Raw genomic sequence first — 23,655 nt, 5'->3', positions numbered from 1 at the left:
AAAATGGACAGGGGTCGGGGGGGGGGAATGAGGCAGTTTTAGCTAAAGGTAGGATGAAAAGGGAAAGAGAAAGTAATGTAATCTGACTGCCAAAAAGAGCTCCATGTCTTAGGCATCCGGGCCACAGCGACCCTGCAAAGAATAGGACAGCTTATTTTCTTTGGAAAAGCCCATGAAAACAAAAATAAGGATAAAGAAAAGGTGTGTGTGTGTGTGTGTGTGTGTGTGTGTGTGTGTGTGTGTGTGTGTAAGAGCCAGAGGAGAAGAAATAACAGTGAGAGCAAGAGAGAGAAGACAGCAGGGCAGATCTGGCCTCCAGCATAGATACTAGGTGTTCAGTGAGGGAGAAACTCACGTGAAGGGGAGCGTGGCGTGGGTATATGTGTGAGCGTGAATGAGATCCTGCCCTTCCACTCTCTGATTTCTTGGTGTTCTTTCCCGGGTTCCCAGATGCCTGTTACACCCCCTAGTGGTTCTTTGTGAGGCTGGGTCAGAGATGCTGGTCTTGTCTGTGGGAAGTACCCTGGACAGTCCTTTCCAACGTCTGCTGGGTCACTTGGATCTTTGTTCCTATTCCCTTACTGATACTGTATACGCTTCTTTCCCACAATATATGGGGTTCTACCCACCAGGCTTTTGGGTACTCTTAGGCAATACTTGCTTTTGTTTCTTGAAAATGAACTTCACGGCCAGTCTGGGACTCCCAAGCTGCTAACTCAGGCTGTTTTGGAAATGGTGTCTCACCATTGCTGTGGTCAAGAGTTTGCCTGGCATCTCTCCTATCTGTGTCAATACAGAGCACAACTTTTCTTTCCCTTTTGTTTTTCTTGTTAATATCTCTATTACAAGTGCAAAATGAAAGTAGACGCTGGGAGGCGGAGGATGGAATGGTCTAAGTAGGGGTGGGTGGGGTGGGTGGAAGGGAGTGGTAGATGGGGAAAACCAAAAGTAAAGATGGGAAACTTTACCATTTCGTAAGTTCATCTAAAATGTAATAATTAGAGCCTGAACAGAGGTATTTTGTATGGGTGGGCAATGCTTCCTTCAGAAGCCATAGGTTATTAAATGAGTCTTCCAATGCCAACTGTAAGATACCTCAACAGTTGTTGAGGTCAGGGAGGTCAAGGGGCCCAAAGGCTCTCAAAACAGTACAGCTTCACCACTGCTCTTGGTCGCCCACCAGGATTTGATGGTAAGGCCTATTGCTACAGACATCAACCACACACTTTGATACAGAGCACAGAGAAATCCAGTTGGGACTGAGCTGAAAGCCTCCTCTCTGCTGGCTAGCTCTCACAGCCTAGAAGGTGCTATGCAGGCTACTGGTGGAGAAAAGCTACCAGTAATCTTACGTAGCTTTGAAATCTGCAGACTAGAATACTGGCCTCCCTGCCAACATGTACCCATTGGTACAGCAGTGGAGTGCTCATGATGGGAATAGCCAGCTACTTTCTGTCTAGATCTAAGGCCTGTTTCATGGGAAGGAACCCATGCTTGATGCTGTGAATTTAGTCAAGAACTCGTGGGCTGGGTAAGTCATAGGCCTTCAAGGGGAACCTATCACCATTGTGATGCTAAATGGGCGTGCTGTCAAACTGCCTTCTAAACACTCCCATGACACCCACAGATTAGTGCTACCTGCAGCCTTGGGAAGAGATGATTCTTGTAGCTGTGGGCAGTAGTTAGTGCAGAGATTCATAACCGATCGAAGTTTCAAGAATAAATGGTGGTCGAGTTCTCAGCTTGCATCAAGATGTCTATGTCACCACCACCACCTCCTCCCTGGGCTCGGAAACATAAAGGAGGAAGGGGTGGAAAGAGTGTAAGAACTGGAAGACAAGGAGGTACGCTGTGAAACCACATTGTCTGATCAGGACACCGCCCTTGCACTCATGACTTCAAACCTGCACAGGTTTGGGCCTTCAACATCTCATCTCGCAAAGGGGTGATGCTCACGGAGCCCCACCCTCCCCAAGGGATTATTGGTGGTTAATGGTTGCTTGGGGATAACCACTGATGAATAGCCGATGATCTCTAATAACCACCCAGTGCTCACACGGGTAACCGTAATGAAGTTCAGCGGGTCACACACACCAAAAGACGTGAAAAGTAAGAGTGTGGCTTCTCGTGAAGAACAGTTTCAACAAGAGGAAGGTGGACAAGCAGGCAATAGGTGTGAAGATGACTAAAACTCACCACATTGGTGATGAAACCGTCAACGAATAATACCTTAAGAAAAGTAAAAGCATGCAAAGCAACAAAACGTCCGTTACTGAGAGTTCGGTGCAGGTTTCCTGAGGCTCGCTCGTGGGTGCGACTTGCTCCTTCTCTCTCACTCGAAGGTTGGAGCTCCACAAATCCACCAATCCTTCTGGGACAGATTGAAATGCCTCTGTTCTACTTTTATCATTGTCTGTTTTACTTTGCTATCAAATTGGAGATTATTTTTGGCTCTTCCCTGCCTCTTCTCGTGGCTTTAGCCATCTTTACTCAGTTTATTCTCTGGAGAGCCTTCTGGTTATGCCTGCATGTCGTCTATCACCTTCCAAAGACCTACCTAGATACCTTTCCAACTTGGTTCACAGACTGATACTTATTCATTAATCTTGACAGCTCAGTTAAAAGCCAGAGATGTACTTTTCTAAATATGTCTTATTAGCAAACATTTCATTAACAAAACCAGAATAAGAACCCACCTGCAGTGACATTAGATCCTATCATATCTTATCCTATGATAAACATTATTGAGTCTTGCTTGTTTTCACAACACACCATACAGATGACGACAGTGGAGGGAATAATAGTTATTACAAAGCATTGCGATTATGATTCTAGAAATTCTTGGCAAACAGAATGAAGATGTGAGAGAAACTATTCATACGAATTGACCCGGAAGGGGCTTGGGTAATTCATGACATAACTTGTTCCTTGTTCCTGTAACTGACTAGACCAAGATTTTTTTGTGACATATGGAGAGAATTTTGAAAGGGAAAGAGGCCCAGATAGTGTCAAATTAGATCATTGAAAAGTCCTGAGGTATCCCTTCAAGGACTACTTGGAGGGAAATTGAAAAAGAAAGACTACGCTAAGATAAAGGGTAAACTACCTTGGAAAGCGAACTCAAGCTAGCAGCACTAGCCCACACTCCTTCTTGTCCATGAGATCCCAATCTGTCTTGTTCTCTTTTGTTCTTCATTATGATTCTCTCTTATCAATAAAAAGTGAAATATTTCTAGGTTAAATCTTAAGCTTAATTATTTCTTTATCTCCATGTCTCAGGTCATCTTACCCGGTCTTTTGATCTAACACATTCAGTTTTACAACTATCTTTCCTGAATTCAAATTTTATACATGCAGCGACTTCTCAGCATCTGCATGAGGAGGCTTATCCCACATAGGAAGTTTCTTATATACTAAGTCAACTCTTGTTTTCTCACTCTGAGCCCCTCATTTCCCCTGAAATGTCTTCTCTATCTCAGTTAATTGCTGCCAGGTCACTCAGCTTTTCAGGCCAGATACTTGTGACTTTCCTTAACTCCCCTCTGTCCCAAATCCAGCTCTCAGCAAATTCCACAGGCTCTGTGCTTTGGTTTGAATATGAGTAGTCTTCCCCAAAGGTCTATGTGGTAAAGCTTTTGTCCTCGGGTGATACTATTGGGAGGTGCTGTGAAAGCTTATGCCTTATGGGGGCTTCTCAAGTTTGGGGGCATTCCAATGCTTCACAGAGGACGGGAGGCACGATGGTCTCATCTCACTCTTCTCCCGGCTCATGACTGTGAGCAGTCCCCTCCCCCATGCAGTCTCTACCATTGCCTTCTGGTCCGGTCGCAGTAGCCATTCCGAGAGGCCCAAATCAATGGGATCGCCTAATCTTGAATCCGAGCCTCCAAAAACATGAACCAAATAAATCTTTTGTCATAGTGGTAATTACTTCAGGCATTTTATTATGGGAACAAAAAAAATTTCCTTACAAATTCTGCCTTGAAAAAAGAATACCTAAAATACAAGCACATCTCATCACCTGCAATACGTTCAACACTACCTAATTGGTCTCTTTGTCTCTGTCTTGGCCCTCTGAACCCATCAATAGGCTACTGAAGAGGCACGTTTAACATCTCAGCCTATGTTATTTCTTTTTTTTTGTTGCTTGTCTCTCAGGTGTTTTGGAACAAAATGCAAGGTCCTTTCTAGAGTCCCCAGGACACACATGGTGACTTTGACTCCAATCGTAACGTCCTCTCCTGAGGCCTGTTTCATTCTTGTCATTAGTGTTTGAGAATTCTTAAGTACACCCTCGCCTCCATCTTCTGTATTACAAGAAATGTCTCTCTTCTGCTCCTTAGATACCCACATGGCTATCTGTTCTTCAAGATCTATTAAGGATCCCCCCCACACACACACAGAGCATCATTCCCTTATTTCTAAAAACTCTTTATCCCGAAATGCAAATCAAAACAACTCTGAGATTCCATATTACACCTGAAAGAATGGCTAAGATCAAAAACACTGATGACAACGTATGCTGGAGAGGTTGTGGGGAAAAGGGAACACTTCTGCATTGGTGCTGGGCATACAAGCTGGTACAGCCCCTTTTGGATGGCAGTGTGGTGATTTCTCGTAAATTAGGAAATAACCTTCCTCAAGACCCAGTAATACCATTTTTGGGTATATATCCAAAGGATGCTCAATCGTGCCACAAGGACATGTGCTCAAATATGTTCATAGCAGCATTGTTTGTCATAGCCAGAATCTGGAAACAACCTAAATGCCCCTCGACCGAAGAATGGATAAGGAAAATGTACATTTACATAATGGAGTACTACACAGCAGAAAAAAATGACAACTTGAATTTTGCAGGCAAATGGATAGAGCTAGAAAACATCATTTTAAGTGAGGTAACCCCGAACCAGAAAGACAATTACACGTGTACTCACTCACAAGTGTTTTTTAAACATAAAGCAAAGAAAACCAGCCAACAAATCACAATCCTATAGAACCTAGACAACAATGAGGACCCTAAAAGAGAGATACATAGATATAATCTAAATGGGAAGTAGAAAAAGACAAGATCTCCTGAGTAAAATGGGAGCATGGGGACCTTGGGAGAGGGTTGAAGGGAAGGGGAGAGGCAGGGAGGGGAGCAGAGAAAAATGTAGAGCTCAATAAAAATCAGTTTTAAAAAATAGAAAAAAAAAAGGAAGGCATGGGCTTGTTGAAGTAGGTGTGGGTTTGTTGGAGTAGGTATGGCCTTGTGGAGGAAATGTGTCATTGTGCCACGGTAGGCTCTGAGATCTCATATGCTCAAGCAATGCCCATTGTGACACACAGTTGCTTCTGTTGCCTGTGGATCAAGACGTAGAACCCTCAGCTTCTCCAGCACCATATCTGCCTGCATAGTGCCATATCTCACCATGATGATGATGGACTAAACCTCTGAACTATAAGCCACCCATTATGCTTTTCTCTATAAGAGTTGCCACAGGGACCTCAGTTCTCTTCCGCATCTTGAAGGATGGTAGCTGAGAAGCCTGACACAGAATAAACCTGCAGCCAAGAAGGCTGGCAATGATGCCCTGCCATTGGTGCAGCCAAAAAGGATGACCCTACTGTTAAAAAGCCCAAGAAGGAAAACCCCCTTGAAGCTGAAACCCTACCTTGATTAGAAGAATTGGCAGATACTCCTGATCTGCTATGTATTCCAGAAATACAAAAGAAAATACTCAGCTGTGAAAACCAAGGTTGAAAAGAAGAAGAAGAAGAAGAAGAAGAAGAAGAAGAAGAAGAAGAAGAAGAAGAAGAAGAAGAAGAAGAAGAAGAAGAAGAATAAGAAGAAGAAGAAGAAGAAAGAAGTCCTTGCTACTGTCATAAAACCGGTTGGTGGTTACAAGAATGGTGGTACCCGGTGGTTACGCTTCAAAAAAATGCCCAAGCACTCTCCTACCGAAGATGTGCCTTGGAAGCCACAGCAAGAAGCCCTTTAAGTCAGCATGTGAGACAGCTGAGTGCCAGCATCACTCCTGGTACTGTCCTGGTCATCCCCACTGGGCACCACAGAGGTAAGAGAGTGGTTTTCCTGAAGCAGCTGGACAGTGGCTTGCTACTCGTGACAGGACCTCTTGCTCTCAACAGAGTTCCTCTGCAAAGAACACCCCAGAAGTTTGTCATCACCACTTCTAAAATAGTTAATATCAGTAAGGTTAAAATCCCCAAACACCTGACTGGTACTTCTAGAAGAAGCAGCTGCGCAAGTCCAGGCACCAGGAAGCGGAGGGAGATCTTTGACACAGAGAGAGAAATACAAGATTACAGAGCAGCGCAAGGCTGATCAGAAAACTATGGACTGGCAGATTTTTCCAAAGATCAGAGCTGTTCCTCAACTCCAGGACTACCTGAGATCTCAGTTCTCTCTGACCAATAGGATGTAGCCTCACAAACTGATTTTCTAAATTGCTAACAACCTAATTAAACAGTTTCATGAAAAAAAAAACTCTTTATCCCCCCTCCTTGCCTGATTATTTTCACCACAGGATCTACTATAGTAAAACATAAAAATTATCAAAAGAGAGACATTGCTCTCTTTGATAGTTTCCATATTCCTGCAGCTGCTGGTCCAGAAGGTACATACGCTGGCTGAATGAGTCCCAAACGATGAAAGCTGGGCAGGCATGAATGGTCCAGCACAGCCTTCATCTTGGAGAAGAAAATCAGAAGCATGAAAGGGCAGGCTTCCCAGGGCCCTGGGGTCCATCTTTTGTGAGACTAGTTTGGTGAAGGAGAGAATGTGGGGGGAAATTCAGAAATTTCAGGATTCTGGGAAAAAAATGTTTTGAAACAAGGATCGAATGCTTGTGTGTTTGGGAGTGGGGCCTACCACGTATCATAACAAGGACCCATGCTGCTTGTCTGAAACCATGGCAGTCACTTGAGTTTGTAAAAAATCATTTTAGTCGTCACTTGTTTCTCGAATTACACATAGGGTACGAAAGAAGGAATAATTCATAAAAGACACATTTCCTACTGTTCTGGAGGCTGGGGAGTCCAAAGTTGAAATGCCTGCGGGGGGGGGGGATATCTTACTGTATTGTCCTGTGTTGACAAGTGAAAAAGAGAAGGGAGGGAAGGAGAGAGGAAGTGGGAGAGAGAGGGGAAGGGGGGGAGAGTGAGAAAGAGAAGAAGGGAGGGGGACAGGAAGGGAAAAGGGAGAGGGCAAGGTGCAACATAATTACAAAGCAAAAGGCAAACCCATCCTAGACACGGGAAAGTTAAAATGTATGTAAGCATTATTTAAGTACTACAATGTATATACTGTGTGTAAGTATATAAGGTTGCCTGCCACAACCTGCTGCCTTGCTTCTTTGACTTCTTGTCTCTCTGTCTGTGTAGGATGGGAGTGGTAAAGCAGGGTAGCTCTGAAGAGCAGTATTTCACTGACTAAAAAGTAGATGAGGGTCCAGGATTCCAATCCAGGAGAAGGTCCTGACCTTAGGTAAGATGGGCTTCCTTATGTTAACATGATCTAGATATTTCCTCATACGTGTGCATGTGTTCTAAGTGTTTGTAGATCCCATCAAGTTGAAATATTAACCTTCACAGTCTCCTATTTTTTATTTGACGTTGGGCAAGTTGACTTTAATATTCTATTTCTTAGTTTCCTCATCCGGGAAATAAGTACGGTTGTAGTTCCTAGTCATTAAAGTTGGAAATAATAAATGAACTCATACATATTAAAAACAGTAAAATGGACTACCTCCTGATAAAGCTTCAATAACATTAGCTATCATTTAAATAGTTTTAGATTTATTTTATTTCGTGTGTGCTTGCCTCGATGTGTGTATGCCACATGCATGCAGTACCCACAGAAAGTATCAGAACCTCTGAAACTGGAATTGTGGATGGTTGTGAGCTATCGTGTGGATGCTTGGACTCAAACTCAGGTCCTCTTCATGAGCAGCAAGTGCTCTTAATGGCCTAATTGTTTATATAGCAACAAAATTTGCTATTATTTTTAAATCATTTTAACAGCTTTTGCTAACTTCTGATCAGATCTCAGGTTAGGTGCTGTGTATCAATGTATTAGCAAGGCTCAATCATTGTACTTAATAGGGAAAGCTGGTGAACCACACACCTGAGTCTTTCTCCACTTGCCTTGAACTCAGTGCCGTTCTAGCTTCTTCCCATGGCAAAAAGAAAATTACCTGGCCCCCAATGCCAGTCCCAGTAACTTGTGCAGTAGCTCTCTCCATCCCCCCCATATCTGTCTCCCTCTATCTCTCTGTCTGTCTCTGTTTGTGTGTGTGTGTGTGTGTTTGTGTGAATCCTATGTACACAAAAGGCCAGGTTTAGATGGGGTTTGGATGGGGTGGTTCAGGAAGGTCTGTGGGAAATTTGCAGGTACATGTGTGGACAGGTGCAGAGGTCTCCATTATAGGTACTCCCATAAGAGTGAAACTTAGCATAGAATATAGAATCTTAACATTTTTCCCAGTTGCCTAGTAGCTGATATAAACAGATCTATAGAGCATTTCGGGCACTGTGTTGTGGAAACTAAGGGTGTTTTTGCTACAAAAGGTCACGCTAACACATTAAGCTGGGGATAACACCAAATTAATGCTGAGAATGCAAAGCATATTAGAACTCCCGTCTCCCTCCACACATACACGGTTCTGATAGGCCATGATGGGCTCTGGTCTCACATCAATCAAAAGTAACTTTGTGGCTAAGGTAGGCAAATATACGCAGAGTTGCAGTTAGAGGAAAGGCTCAGAAGGTGAAAGAACCAGAGATTATAGAACATAACATAAAGCCTGTCCTACGACAGATGCAAATCTAACCAACGGCATCCCGGCTGAGCCATCACTTTGCTCATATGGCTCTCTCTGCAGGGTTTGCCATCTGTACCCTTTGACCCGATTTTAGACACATCCACTACTCCACTTCATCATGTGTTTGGACATTTTCCTTTTTGCAACCTTTCTTCTTACTCAGGTGCAACTCTGCAATTCCCCTTCTCCAAGCATGTTCGTTCACCAGACACATCCAGGCACCCCAGACTTTCTAATCACCGCGAAAGTCCTGCCTTTGCCCCACAACCCACATTCCCGAACTTCCCAGTGCAGACTGGAGATGAATCAGGCTCTGTGCCTCCGACGCAGGTTCTGTGTCTCCAATGAAGAAAATGTTCTCAGTCAGTGTTCTGTGTCCCTACGGTGCCACAGACTCCTCAGAGGTGTGACGTCTAACTCCATGCACACATTTTTATTTTGTTTGTTAGTGAACTGATATGATCATGTCTGTGATATGCCAGCTTCTGTTCAGAAAATCATATAAAGTAGCGTGAAGTTTCTGCTAAGACAGAAGACATTATGTTAAAGCTAGCACAATACCCATATATGTTTACCTCCTAAGAATACCACAGAACCATCTAACTTACGACTGGACTATTCAAATAAAGGGAGCAGTGGAGAAAGACCGAGGGAATAGTGTAGTAGCTGAACGTGTGGCAGTCAGTGGCTGGAGCCCTTTGCGCTTCCTGGATGGAATCGTGATTCACAGGAAGAAGATGTGTGAAGACTTGGTCCCTAGCAGTTTTTGCTTCCCTGTGTTTGACAACCGCTGCCTGTTTCTGCCTGTCTGGCAGCGCCCTCTAGTGTTCAAATTCAGGGCAGTCCTTTGGTATCAAATCTTTGCCTTTTTTTTTCCCCCAGACAAATCTTTATTAAAATATCTTATACCACAGTAGTAATACATTCAATACAGAGAATACATATGCTAAGACATGTTTTTTTTTACTCTCACTTCATTTTCCAGGCTAGAAGACACAGTGCCTTAAAGAAAAGGCAAAATTTTATCATTTATATAAAAATCTATATTACATGTATGTAAGCAATATATGGATATAGATATGCTGGAAAACATATGTGTATACACATGCATATATGTGTATACATATGAAAGGCTTACTCCACCAAGAACAGAATTTTTTTTTTTTTGAGACAGGGTTTCTCTGTGGCTTTGGAGCCTGTCCTGGCACTAGCTCTGTAGAAAACAAACAATCTTTTTTCACTCTACATACCAACCCCAGTTCCCACTTCCTTGCCTCCTCCCATTCCCTCCACCTTCCTCCCCATCCCACACCCCCACCATCCACTTTTCAGAGAGACGGTAGGGCACATTGCTTTGAGGAAGCACCAAGGCTCTTGACTCGCTTCTTGACAGCAGTCAGTGTCAGAGTTCTCGGTCTGGGGTCCAGGACTCTTGGCACTCAAGACTGACAGTTCTTTGCTCTTCTGGTAAGGAAGGTCTGCGGATCTTATTCTGGCTCTGACAGCCTTTCGTCAGTGTTCTGCACCCTCTGCCTGTGTCTCTAATTCTTTCTTGTTTCCCAACCTAGCAGCTTTGCAGTATTCAGTTGTTCACCACCTCCACCTGTATTAAAAACAAATTCTTTTCTCATACAATATATCCTGATTGCAGTTTCCTCTCCCTCTATTCCTCCAAGTTTCTCCACACCTCCTACCCCATCCAGATACATTTCCTTTCTGTCTCTCATTAGAAAAGAACAGGCCTATGAGGATGCTGGACTAAAATCTGTTAAATGATGTAAACGGGCAAATTGTATACTACATGAATTATGTATCAATAAATATTTTATAAAAGTTAAAAAAGAACAAAAACATAACAAAATAAAATATAGTAAGATAAAACAAAAAAACCACTACATTGAAGTTGAACAAGGCAAACCAACAGAAGAAAAAGAACCACAAAACCACATGACTCAGAGACCTATTTGTTCATGTGCTCAGACGTCCAATGAAAATACCAAACTGAAAGCTACACTGTGTATGCAGAGGAGCTGGTGCAAACCTGTGCAGGTCTTGTGTTTGCTGCTTCAGGCTCTGTGACTTCATATGAGCTTTGCCTAGCTGATTTAGAGAGACTTATTTTCCTGGCATCCACCATCCCCTCTGGCTCCCATACTTCCGCCGCCTCTTCTGCCGGTCCCCTGAGCTTTGAGGAGAGGAATCTGATGGAGACATCCCAATTAGAGCTTTGTGCTCCAAGGTTTCTCTCTTTACATAATATCTGACTGTGGGTCTCTGTGTTTGTTCCCGTCTGCTGCAGGAGGAGGCTTGCCTGATGATGGCTGGATAAGGCACCAATTTATGAGTATAGCAGAATATCATTAGCAGTCATTTTATTGTTGCTTTTTCTTTCTTTATAGACCAGTAGGTAGGTCTTGGTGCAATCTAGTCTCTGGTTCTTCATCAGTCACCCGAGCAGTGTCAGGTATGGGTTCTAGTCCATGGAATGGGCCTTAAATCAAATTAGACATTGGTTGATTAACCCCCACAAGCTTCGTGCCACCATTGCCCTAATATTTTACAGGCTGAACAGATTATAGATCAAAGGTTTTACGGCTGCATTGGTGTTCATGTTTCTCTCTTAGTAGCCTGCAGAGTGCCTTCCCATACCAAAGACACAAGAACACGCCGGTGCAGGCTTTATGTGGGCACCAGTTCACCCTCTCTGTGTGCAGTGAGTTGCATGGGTGCCGTCTCCAGCAATGCTGCCCTGCTGTCTGTTTGGAGAGGGCAGCCCGTTGTCTCGGTAACAGCCTGTGTTGTTTAGAGGTTTCCATGGGACCCTTTTGGGCCAACACTCAGTCCTGGTACTGGCAACTTGATTTGGTGACAAGACCTGGTGTTTCCCCCATTATTTGGAGACTTCATTAGGATTGTCTTCATATATTTTAGGAAGTTTCCACTGCACTAGGTGGCTATACGACCCTCAATTCTAGCTGTCTCTCCCTGCATCCCCTCCCTCAACCCTGTCTCTCCTCACCTCCCAACCTGATCCTCCCTAGTCCATTACCTATTACCCTAGTCCACCCATGAAATCTATTTTGTTTCCCCCTCCCATGGAGATCCGTGTGTGTGTATCCCCCCAGTCCACTTCTCTGTTCCTAACCCCTCTGGGTATATAGATTATAGGCTGCTTACCATTTATTTAATGGGTAATATCCACATATAAGCAAATATATACCACATTTATCTCTCTAGGTCTGGTTTACATCACTCAGGATGAGTTTTTTATTTCCATCCATTTGCCTCCAGATTTGTTGTCATTTTTTATTACTTTATAAATAATACCAATTAAAATTTCCACTTCCTCCCCTCCTCCCACTTCCTTCCCACTCCCCCACACCCCCACCTCTTCTCCCCCTCCAGAGAGATGGCAGGATACCTCCCTCCAAGGCCATCCCCCTCCACCCAGGCTTAGGAAGATATGCATCCAAATAGAATAGGATCCCAAAAAGCCAGTACATGCAGTAGAGACAAATCCCAGTGCCATTATCATTGGCTTCTCAGTCTGCCCCAATCGTCAGCCACATTAAGATGGTCCAGTTTAATCCCATGCTTGTTCAGTCCCAGTCCAGCTGGATTTGGTGAGCTCCCATTAGATCAGGCACACTGTCTCAGGGGGTGGACCTTGTGGCCCTGACTTCTTGCTCATATTCTCCTTCCTTCCGCTCTTCAACTGAACCTTGGGAGCTCAGTCCAGTGCTCTGAGGTGGGTCTCTGTTTCTATCTCCATCCGTCACCAGATGAAGGTTCTATGGTGATATTCAAGATATTCATCAGTGTGACTACAGGACAAGGTCAGTTCAGGCACCCTCTCCCCTACTGCCCAGGGTCCTAGCTGGGGTCATCCCATGGATTCCTGGTAACCCCTGTAAAGCCAACCTTTTTGCAAACCCCAAAATGGCTCCCTCAATTAAAAAGCTGTTGAGTATAGCAGGTTTTCTCAGACCACCAGCCCCCAAATCATGACACAGAGACTTACTAATAGTTATAAATGCTCAGCTTTGACTTGGGCTGATTTTTTGCTAGCTCTTATAACTTACTTTAACATGTTTCTCTTCATCTACACTTTGACTCATGACTTTTTAACTTTCTCTCATTCTGTGTGTCCTACTCCATGTCTAGGTGGCTGGCAGCTGCCTGGCTAACTGACCCCGGGCATCTCCCTCATTCTTTTCTCTTTTTTCTCTTCTCTTCTTTTCTTGAGCATAGATTCCTTTTCCTACTTATTCTCTGTGCCTGCCATTCCTGCCTATCCCTCTACGGCCTAGTTATTGGCCATTCAGCTTTTTTTTTTTTAATTAGACTCTTTCTTGCTGTTTTTTTTATTACCTTATGCAAGCAAAGCAGCACATCTTTACATCTTTAAACAAATGCAGCATGAACAAATGTAACACATCTGCCTAAAGTAATATTCCACAACATAAACAAATGTGACTCATCTTTACATAGTTAAAAGTAATATTCCACAACAGCGGAATAATACTCCATTACATAAATGCACCACATTTTTTATCCATTCATCTGTTGAAGGATATTTATGTTGTTTCTAGTTTCTAGCTATTATGAATAGAGAAGTAACGAACATGACTGAGTAAGTAGCCTTGTGGTAGGATAGAGCTATCTATATCCTTTCGGTACATGCCCAAAACTAGAATAGTTGTATTTTGAGGTAGGCTGGTTTCCAGCTTTCTGAGAAACTGACATACTGATTTCCATAGTTACTGTATGAATTTGTACTCCCACTAGTAATAATGCATTTTTCTCTTATTTCACATCCTCACCAGCATGAACTGTCATTTATATTATTGAACTTAGCCGTTCTGACAGGTGTGAGATGGAATTTCAAAGTAGATTATATTTGATTTACATTTCCCTGATAGCCAAGGATGTTGAGCATTTCTGTAAGTGTTTCTCAGCCATTTATATTTCCTCTATGGATAATTTTCTATTTAAATCCTTACCTCATTTTTAAATTGGATTATTTGGTTTTTTGCTATCCAGTTTCTACACACACACACACACACACACACACACACACACACACACCTATGTATATATACATATACATATATATATTAGTCCTCTATAAGATGTTGAGTTGGTGAAAAATATTTTCCTATTTTATAACCTGCATCTTTGTCCAAATGATGTTGTTCTTAAAGAAGCTTTTCAATTTCATGAGGTCCCATTTATTAAATGTTGATCTTGTTGCCTACGCTATTGGTGTTCTGTTCAGAAAGTTGTCTCCTGTGGCAATGAGTTCAAGTTCAATTCCCTACTTTTCTCTTCTATCAGGTTTAATTGCCTAGTTTTATGTTGAGGTCTTTCATCCACTTAGACTTGCGTTTTGTGCATGGTGATGAATATGGATCGCCCTGCATTCTTCTACATGCAAAGATCCAGTCTGACCATTTGTTGAAGATGCTGGTTTTTTTTTTTAAGTATTTCTGGTTTTTTTTTTATATAAAAGGAAAAAAAACAAAACCAGATGTTCATAAGTGTGTAGGTTGGTGTCTGGGTCTTCAGTTTGATTCCATTAGTCAATGTGTCTGTTTTTACACCAATACCATGCTGTTTTTATTACAGTCGCTTTGTAATACAACATGGAATCAGAAATGGTGAGGTCTCCAGCAGTTCTTTCATTGTTCAGGATTGTTTTAGTTATCTTTTCGACAGCAAGAGAGAGTTGAGTAGCTGTCAGTTAGGGAGTCTAACTGCTCTCTCCTTAGCATCTTTGCTTGTTTACAAAACAGATGTCAGAAAGAGTTCTTACAATATAAACTTATCATAAAGTATTGATTTCCACAGACCTCAATAATGCTTTATTGACTCTTACTACCTTTCAACTGTCCAGGGAAGAATAGATTTTCCTAGTCATCTCAGAAGCAATTTGATTTATCTCATATATAACATGAAATTACCACCAACACAGAAAACAGAAAGTCACTCTCTAGCCTCCCCATTATAGATCTGATGACTGTGCTCGTGTTCATTCTGTAAGATCTGAAAGGAGTATCACTTTCTAGGCTCTCCCGCCCTCCAAAAATTTGCTAAAGCTAGCGGACTGCAACATTATGGGACAGCCCTCCAGATTTCCTTATTTCTGACATTAACTCACATGTTGAGGGACTGCCCCAAACCATAGCCAAGTTACATAATTCAGTAGAAGGGACTCGCATGAGTTACAGAAAACTGATACTGTGGTTTGGGTTAATAAGGTTGGCTTATAACCAAGGTTATAAACTAAAGGCTGAGGCTACTGAAGGGAAGAAACACTGGAGCTGAGTTCAGGAGGGTTCCAAAGACATAGATTCCAATTTCCCTCTGCTCGTGGACTTGCCAAGAACGTTAACTTTTTCTTTAAAAAAAAAAATCCATTTTGCATACCAATCCCAGTTCCTTCTCTCCCTCATCCTCCTACTCCTCCCACCTTCTCCCCACCCCACCCCTCATCTACTCCTTAGAGAGGATAAGGCTTCCTATGGGGAGTCAACAAAATCTATCACATCACTTGAGGCAGGACCAAGGCTGTTCCCCTGTATCTAGGCTGAGCAAGGTATCCCTCCATAGAAAATGGACTCTCAAGAGCCAGATCATGCACGAGGAATAAATACTGGTTCCACTGATAGTGACCCTATAGACTGCCACACCCACAGAACTGTCATCCACATTCAGAGGGCCTAGTTCGGTCTTATGCTGGTTCCCCAGCTGGCACTCCAGAGTCAGTGAGCTCCTACTAGCTCAAGTCAGTTGTTTCTGTGGGTTTCTCCATCAGGATCTTAGCCCCTTTGCTCATAATATTGTTCCTCCCTCTCTGTAACTGGACTCCAGGAGTTCAGCACAGTATTTAGCTGTAGCTCTCTCTGCATCTGCTTCCATCGGTTTCTAGATGAAGGTTCTATGGTGACAATAAATATATTCATCAATCTGATTGAAGGGGAAAGGCAGTTTAGGCACCCTCTCCACTGTTGCTTAGATTCTTAGCTGGGGTCATCCTTTTGGTTTCCTGGGAGTTTCCCTAATGCTTGGTTTCTTGCTAACCCCACAATGGCTTCCTCTTTCAAGGTGTCTCTTTCCTTGCTCTCCCTTTCTGTCCTTTACCCAACTTGATCTTCCTGACCCCTCATGTTCTTCTTCCTGGTTCCTATTTCCCCTAATATCCACTTATGTGTGTGTACATACAATGTTTGTCTTTCTGTGTCTGGGTTACCTCACTCAGGACGGTTTTTTTTTTCTAGTCCCACCCATTTACCTGCAAATTTCAAAATGTCATTTTTTTTTACCACTGAGTAGTATTCCATTGTGTAAATGTGCCACATTTTCTTTACCCATTCTTCAGTTGAGCATGTAGGTTGTTTCCAGGTTCTGGCTATTACAAATTATGCTGCTGTGAATAGAGTTGAGCAAATGTCCTTGTGATATGGGTTTGCATTCTTTGGGTATATGCCCAAGATTGCTGGGTTTTGAAGTATATTGATTCCCAAGATTTTGAGAAACCACCATTCTGATTTCCAAAGGGGCTGAACAAATTTGCACTCCCACCAGCAGTGGAGGAGAATTCCCCTTGCCCCACATCCTCTCCAGCATAAGCAATTATTGGTGTCTTCGATCTTAGCCATACTAACTGGTGTAAGATGGTGTCTCAGAGTCATTTTGATTTGCATTTCCCTGATGGTTAAGGATATTTAGTAGTTCCTTAAGTGCCTTTCAGTCATTAGAGATTCCTCTGTTGAGAGTTCTCTGTTTGGATCTGTACCCCATTTTTAATTGGATTATTTGATATTTTTATATTGAGTTTCTTGAGTTCTTTCAATATTTTAGAGACCAGTCCTCTGTCCAAAGTGGGGTTGGTGAAGATTTTTTCCCATTCTGTAGGTTGCTATGTGTCTTGTTGCCTATGCCCTTGACTTTTCTTTTTGACATGTGACTGCAGGCACTTATTTTCCACTGCAGAAGCACACACCAAGTCTAGAATTAGTGTTGGGATGCTCTCCTGAGGGCATTCTTAGATTCTCTCGGCTAGTCTCAATGTTCAGCCCTTCAGGAATCTGAGCAGATAGTGTATGTGATCCAAAACTCTTACATCGAATCATTTTGCTTGCTAACTGGAGCAAATCCTGCCATACATAACACAGCTCCATCAAGCATGATATTTCAAGGACTCATATCGTTTCTCATAGTCTAAGGACAAATGTTAATCCTCTCTTTGGGTGAAGTTATAAAGCTACTTTTTTATTACTATCTCCTTTTCCTCATCTTCTCCTCCTCTTCCTTGTCCTATTTTCCATCACTTTGTCTCTCTTCCCCCTCCCCTCTCTGACTATCTTTGGACTACATTCCCAGTTCCAAGGTAATGTGCTTTTTTTTAAAAAAAGAGCAATAAACACTCTTTTTTTTGTTTTTGTTTTTTTTTTTTCCGAGACAGGGTTTCTCTGTGGTTTTGGAGCCTGTCCTGGAACTAGCTCTTTTTAAAAAATAATTTATTTCTTTTTATTTTATGTGCATTGGAGTTTTGCCTGCATGTATATCTGTGTGATTGTGTCCTAGGAATTATAGATAGCTGTGAGCTGCCATTTGGGTACTGGGACTTGAACCTAGGTTCTCTGGAAGAGTATTCAGTATTCTTAACCACTGTGGAATCTCTCCAGCCCCTAATAATTTATTTATTTTTATTTTATGTGCATTGTTGTTTTCCATGCATGTATGTATGTGTCCAATCTTCAAATTACAGACAGTTGTGAGCTGTCATGTGGGTGCTGGGAATGGAACCCAGTCCTCTGGAAGAGAAGTTGGTGTTCTTAACTGCTGAGCCATCTCTCCAGTCCTGGTAATATTATTTACTATACAGATTCTTTAAAAGCATTGGTTAAATATCCTTTCCTCAAAAGTTAAGCATATTGAAGTTATTTGGCTTTCTAAAGCAAAATGCAGTGAATGGAATAGCTTATATATAATAGAAATTTATTTCTCACAGTTTGGTGGCAGGGGAAATACAAGATCAAGATGATGCTAGATTCGGTGTCTGGTGAAGACAACCTCTGTGTTCATAGATGAAGCCGTCTCACTGAGTCTTAGATAGTGTAAAAGGTCAGCGATCTTCTAGGCCTCTTTTATAAGGGCATTAATTTTATTGGTGAGGACTGCACTCTCATGATTTAATCTGCTCTTACAGGTTCCACTTTCTTATACCATCAGTTATGAGGTTGGGATTTCTTCGGATGAATGGAAGGGGTGCAAACATTCAGAACAGAGTGTGTGCTTTAGTTTTAATTTAGAATGCAAGCAGAGGATGTTCTAAAACTGATGGACTGGTAATGTGACTCCTGTCCCTAACTATCCTTTCCCTATTGCCATGGAAGAGATGACAAGGAAATAGTGAAATTCTGGTCAAGTTCTAGTGACCTTGGAGGAAGCCATTCTTGGGTCAGACTGCTTGTGTTTTAGCTAGAGTTGCTATTGCTATAATGAAAAACCATGACCAAAGCAACTTGTGGAGGAAAGGGTTTGTTTGGCTTATATTTCCACACCATTAGTCCATCTCTGAAGCATTTCAAAACAGGACTTCAAAAAGGGCAATAACCTGGAGGCAGGAGCTGATGCAGAGGCCGTGGAGGGGTGCTGCTTACTGGCTTGCTCCTCATACCTTACTCAGCCTGTTTTCTTATAGAACCCAGGACCATCAGCCCTGGAATGGCACCACCCACAAGGGGCTTTCCCCTTTCCCATCAATCACTCATTTAGAAAATTCCCTACAGCCAGATCTTATGGAGACATTTCATCAGTTGAGGTTCCCTCCTTTCAGATGAGTCTAGCTTATGTCAAGTTGATATAAACCCAGCCAGCACAGCTTGTAGACACACAGCAGTATAGATCAGGTGAAGTGAAAGGGGTGAAACGGTGGCCTCCACACTCAACCCAGAGAACCAGGGCAGTACCACCAGTAAACGATCACCTTGGATTTTTATTTGCTGCTTCCAAAAAGTTGAGGATAGGGCTGAGGAGATGAGGATGCCAGCCTTGAAAGTCACAAAGCCTGGGTTTAGAAACGTGCTCTACCAACTCTCCCATTCCTGTCCTCACTTCAGGGTTATACTAGCAACTCTGCTGTGGCCCGAAGCTTAAACCAATACTTTAAAGCCTATCCAAGTTTATCAAGTGCACATTGTTTAAACAGTCACTTTTAAATACAAGTGATTAAACAGGAGTTTTAAGCAAGACAGGAGCAGATCATCAATAGCGAGACGGAATGACTGAAAAACATTTTTCTTTATGGAACAGCAAAAATAGTTCTAAAAAATACCGACAACAACAACAAAAAGCCCCCATAAAACCCCCCAGTGATTAAAAATAAAACAGTGGTTTCAAGGCCAGACTGGTCTTGAACTTCTTATCCCAGCCTCGCCATTTCTAGTATTATGATTACTGGTCTCTGTCACCACACCTGAAATTCCAGCAACATCTTTATTCTAACACAGAAGTGTATGCCACAGTCCCCTACTGAGAGTGATTTTGCCCTACAAGGGACATTTGGTGATTTCTGGAGACGGTTTGGGTTATTGCAGCTGGGACCCAGAGTGTGTCAGTGGCATGTGATGGGCAGCAGAAGCAGGGGATGACTCTAACATGTTGGTGAAAACACAAAATTTCCTCTTCCACAATTATACAAGTTGCCAGGAACCCAAAGCGCACACATGTCACGTGACGTCTCTAGCTCCTTCAGGCTTGTGTTCCTAGTCTCTCTGTTTGGTATCTCTCTCTTTAAAATATTTTTTCTCAAAATTTCCCCCCTTTTCCCTTTTTGCTGGGGAAATATTTTCTCTCTTCATAGATACTCTTAAGCATGGTTTCAGGCATTGTAGGAGAGAAACTTTGGCAGATAAACTATGATCTACCTTGGTTTTGCATCTGCGCTGTCCATGAACCTTGCTCCTTGCTTAGAGGCCGGGAGCATGGCAAGACAGAAATGCAGGATGAGGGGATGGGTCCAAAAGTTGGTTTTTTTTTTTTCCTCTTCATACCCTGGAAAGCAAGCAAGCAAACAAACAAAAAACAAACACAAGTCAGGCAGTGGTGGCACATGCCTTTAATACCAGCACTCGGGAGGCAGAGGCAGGCAGATCTTTGTGAGTTCAAAGCGAGGCTTGTCTATAAAAGCTAGTTCCAGGACAGACTCCAAAGCTCCAGGCTTTTTCAGACCCAGGCCAGCTGGCCTTGGTGAGTTCCCAATAGAACATCCCCATTGTCTCAGTGTGTGGGTGCACCCCTTGCGGTCCTGAGTTCCTTGCTCGTGCTCTCTCTCCTTCTGCTCCTGATTTGGACCTTGAGAATTATCTTCGGTGCTCCAATGTGGGTCTCTGTCTCTGTCTCCTTTCATCGCCTGATGAAGGTTAATATTCAGGAGGATGCCTATATGTTTTTCTTTGTGTTCACCTTCTTATTTAGCTTCTCTAGGATCACTAATTATAGGCTCAATGTCCTTTGTTTACGGCTAGAAACCAAATATGAGTGAGTACATCCCATGCTCCTCTTTTTGGGTCTGGCTTACCTCACTCAGGATAGTGTTTTCTTTTTCCATCCATTTGCATGCAAAATTCAAGAAGCCCTTGTTTTTTACTGCTGAGTAGTACTCTAATATGTATATATTCCATACTTTCTTTTTCCATTGAAGGACATCTAGGTTGTTTCCAGGTTCTGGCTATTACAAACAATGCTGCTATGAACATCGTAGAGCATATACTTTATTGTATGATAAGAAAACATGTTTGTTGTAAAAAAACATCAAGTAACAATAAAGCTAAAACTTAATTCAGGCTTTCTAGTACAATACTGAACTAGAAACTAGTTTTATGCAAATCCATTAGTGCTGCTTCAATGCATACAGAACCATATTAAACACAACCTTCCCTACACACATGGATTTTAACAAAAATAGGAGTAAAATGGATTTGTCTATAAACTTTCCCCAATAATCTATCAGAGATATGCCCCTGGAAGGATTCTAAAAGTCCTTGTTTATATAAGAATTTATTTATCTAACCTCTTTTTGATTGCTATTCATAGGTCATTTTCAACTTCATTATAAACTACACCAAGTGAGACAGGTGGATCGCTGTGAGTTCAAGGCCAGCCTAGTCTACATAGTGAGTTCCAGGACTACCAGAGTTATATAGACTTACCCTGTCTCAAAACACACACACACACACACACACACACACACACACACACACACAATGTTGTATGTGAGATTGTACTTGTGCAAATTTTCTGTGTGCATATGTGTGTGTTGTATGTATGTATAGTATTGTGTTGTATGTAAGTGCATATGCATAGGAAGGCTAGATATTGATGTTGGGTGTCATCTTTGATCGCTCCTTTTAGTTCTTGAGATGGGGACTTTCACTGGACCTGAAACTTAGCAATTCAGCTAGTCTAGTGAGCTATTTGGCTAGCTCATCCCTAGCTCTCACAAAGGCTAGGTTTTTAGACCTGCATTGCCACTTCAGAGTTTATGTGGGCTCTGAGGGTCCAAACTCAGGTCTCCAGGCTTATATGGCAGGCACATTACCATCTGAGCTATGCCCCCAGGTCTATTATTGTATTTTTCTTTGGTGTGTTGCAAGTAGAATGCATTACTAAAGGCAATGTATAGTTGAAATTTCAGATAACACGAAACTTTCTTCCAAAATGACAGTATAATTTGTAATTCTATCAGTTGTGAGTATGTGGTTCCTACTACCTTTACCCTTAATGGAATCTATTAATTCAGTTATTTTTTTTTAACTTGAAGGGGATAATATTTTTGTTTAATTTGCATTTCTCGAATTTCCAGTATAGTGCTTTTTCTCTACTTCCTGGCTATTTTCTTATTCTGACTTGTGTGACTTTCCCTGGGGCATGTGAAATTAACATCTGCCCAAAGAGTGACTCATACAAGATTATCACCCAGTGGAAGGCGTTATCATGGGGTAAATTAGAGGACAGCAGACCACTTGGGGTCTGTTCTAGGACAGCGGACAACTGGACAGCTGCACTAGGACAGCGGACAACTGGACAGCTGCACTAGGACAGCGGACAACTGGACAGCTGCACTAGGACAGCGGACAACTGGACAGCTGCACTTTCCTAAAGTTACCAACTCCTCTAGCTGCCAAACGCTTATTTTATAAGGTAGTAAGCTGAGACCAAATTGATGGATACTTCTGCTAACAGTGCTACCCAGTTTTAAAGCAGCAGAGGTGACTCTGAGAGCAGATAACATATTGTACAGATGAAACCAGGCTCTGGTTAAAATGTACGTATAAATGTTCTCCATCCTTCCCTTGTCAGGGATCCTGTTGGTTTCAGGAAACATTGTCCAACTCTGAGAAGGATAGATTATTGGTTGAAGTCTGACCTATAGAGATTCAAAACAAAGTGCAAAGTGGAGTTACTCTGGCTAGGGTGCAGGGCACTGGTCTCACTACACCACTCTATAAATTGGCCGTTTAAATGTGCTCCAGTGCACACAGCTCCCTGACCTCATCACATCACATCCATTTATGTTGCATTTGGCGACATCAAAATCTCAGTTCTTCATGTGCAATTGGTCTCCTCTCTCTCTCTCTCTCTCTCTCTCTCTCTCTCTCTCTCTCTCTCTCACACACACACACACACACACACACACACACCCCTCTCTCTCACCCACACACACCTCTCATCTCTCTCTCTGTATCTATCTATCATCTTTCTATCATCTATCCATCTTTCTATCCATCTACCTATAGACAAGGTGGAACTTTCTGTGTAGACCAGGCTGACCTCCAAGTGCTAGGGTCAAAGGTATGTACTACCATGCTCACTCAGCTGCTCTCTCTCTTTTCCCCACAGTTTGGACTGCAGCTCCCATCACATCTTTGTCCTTGGCTTCCTCAATGCAACACAACTAGCACTTGGTGTCATTGGATCTGAATCCCAGACACAACCAGTTTCTCAGGTCCATACTGATCTTTGAGGTAGTCACTTACTTAGTCAGTTCAGAAGGGGAGGCCTATGGGTTTTCGGGATTTAAAAGGCAGAAACTATACTTCCTTCCCTATTCTTATCTCCTTACACAACCAAGTATCGTGCTGGGCCCATTGTGACCCTTCTCTTCCTGACATTGCCCTGATTTTGTTAAGGTCTTCATTATGAAGGCTGGACTCATCCTACAGCCTTCTGCTGTTTCCTCGCTTGTATTCTCATCTCTCTCTTCATCAACATATTCTTTCTAACCTGTGACACAGAGAAAATCATTCAACTTCTTAAAATCACCCAATTACCTTCCCTTACAAACCTTCAGGACCAAATCGAAACTCCTATTTATTTACACAAAACCTTAGCCATGCCTGCCTTCTTTCCTAAGCTCATGTTTATTGCAGCCACTCTAAAATACCTTCGTTTTTCCAACTGTTGAAAAGATCTGACTTCACAGTTTTTATTTTTCCTTCTTGCTGTGACCAGTTACCTAGCAAGAAGAGCCATCAAGAAGGTTAGCTTGCTGTAGTGTGAAGTGATGCTATCTCTGGTGGTTTGAATGAGATTAGGCCTCATAGGCTCACAGATTTGAATGCTTAGTCACCAAGGAGTGGTGCTATTTGAAAGGATTAGTAGGTGTGGTCTTATTTGAGGAAGTGTATCCCTGGAGATGGGCTTTGATGTTTTCAAAAGTCCCAAGCCAAGCAAGCACAGGGGCTTTCTCTTCCTGCTGCCTACAGATCCAGATCCAGAGCTCCCAGCAATCATGTTTGCCTGTGTGCCAACATGCTTCCTACCA

At 42.5% G+C, this 23,655-nt stretch overlaps 1 pseudogene; it reads left to right on the top strand.

The window, feature by feature from the left end:
* The first annotated feature begins 2,825 nt into the window (after nt 1-2,825).
* On the top strand, nt 2,826-6,446 carry LOC102002624 (annotated as a pseudogene).
* The last annotated feature ends 17,209 nt before the right edge of the window (nt 6,447-23,655 follow it).

The sequence above is a fragment of the Microtus ochrogaster genome, unplaced genomic scaffold (assembly GCF_000317375.1).
Source record: "Microtus ochrogaster isolate Prairie Vole_2 unplaced genomic scaffold, MicOch1.0 UNK35, whole genome shotgun sequence".
Lineage (NCBI taxonomy): Eukaryota > Metazoa > Chordata > Mammalia > Rodentia > Cricetidae > Microtus > Microtus ochrogaster.
This window is presented reverse-complemented; position numbering and strand designations above follow the sequence as displayed.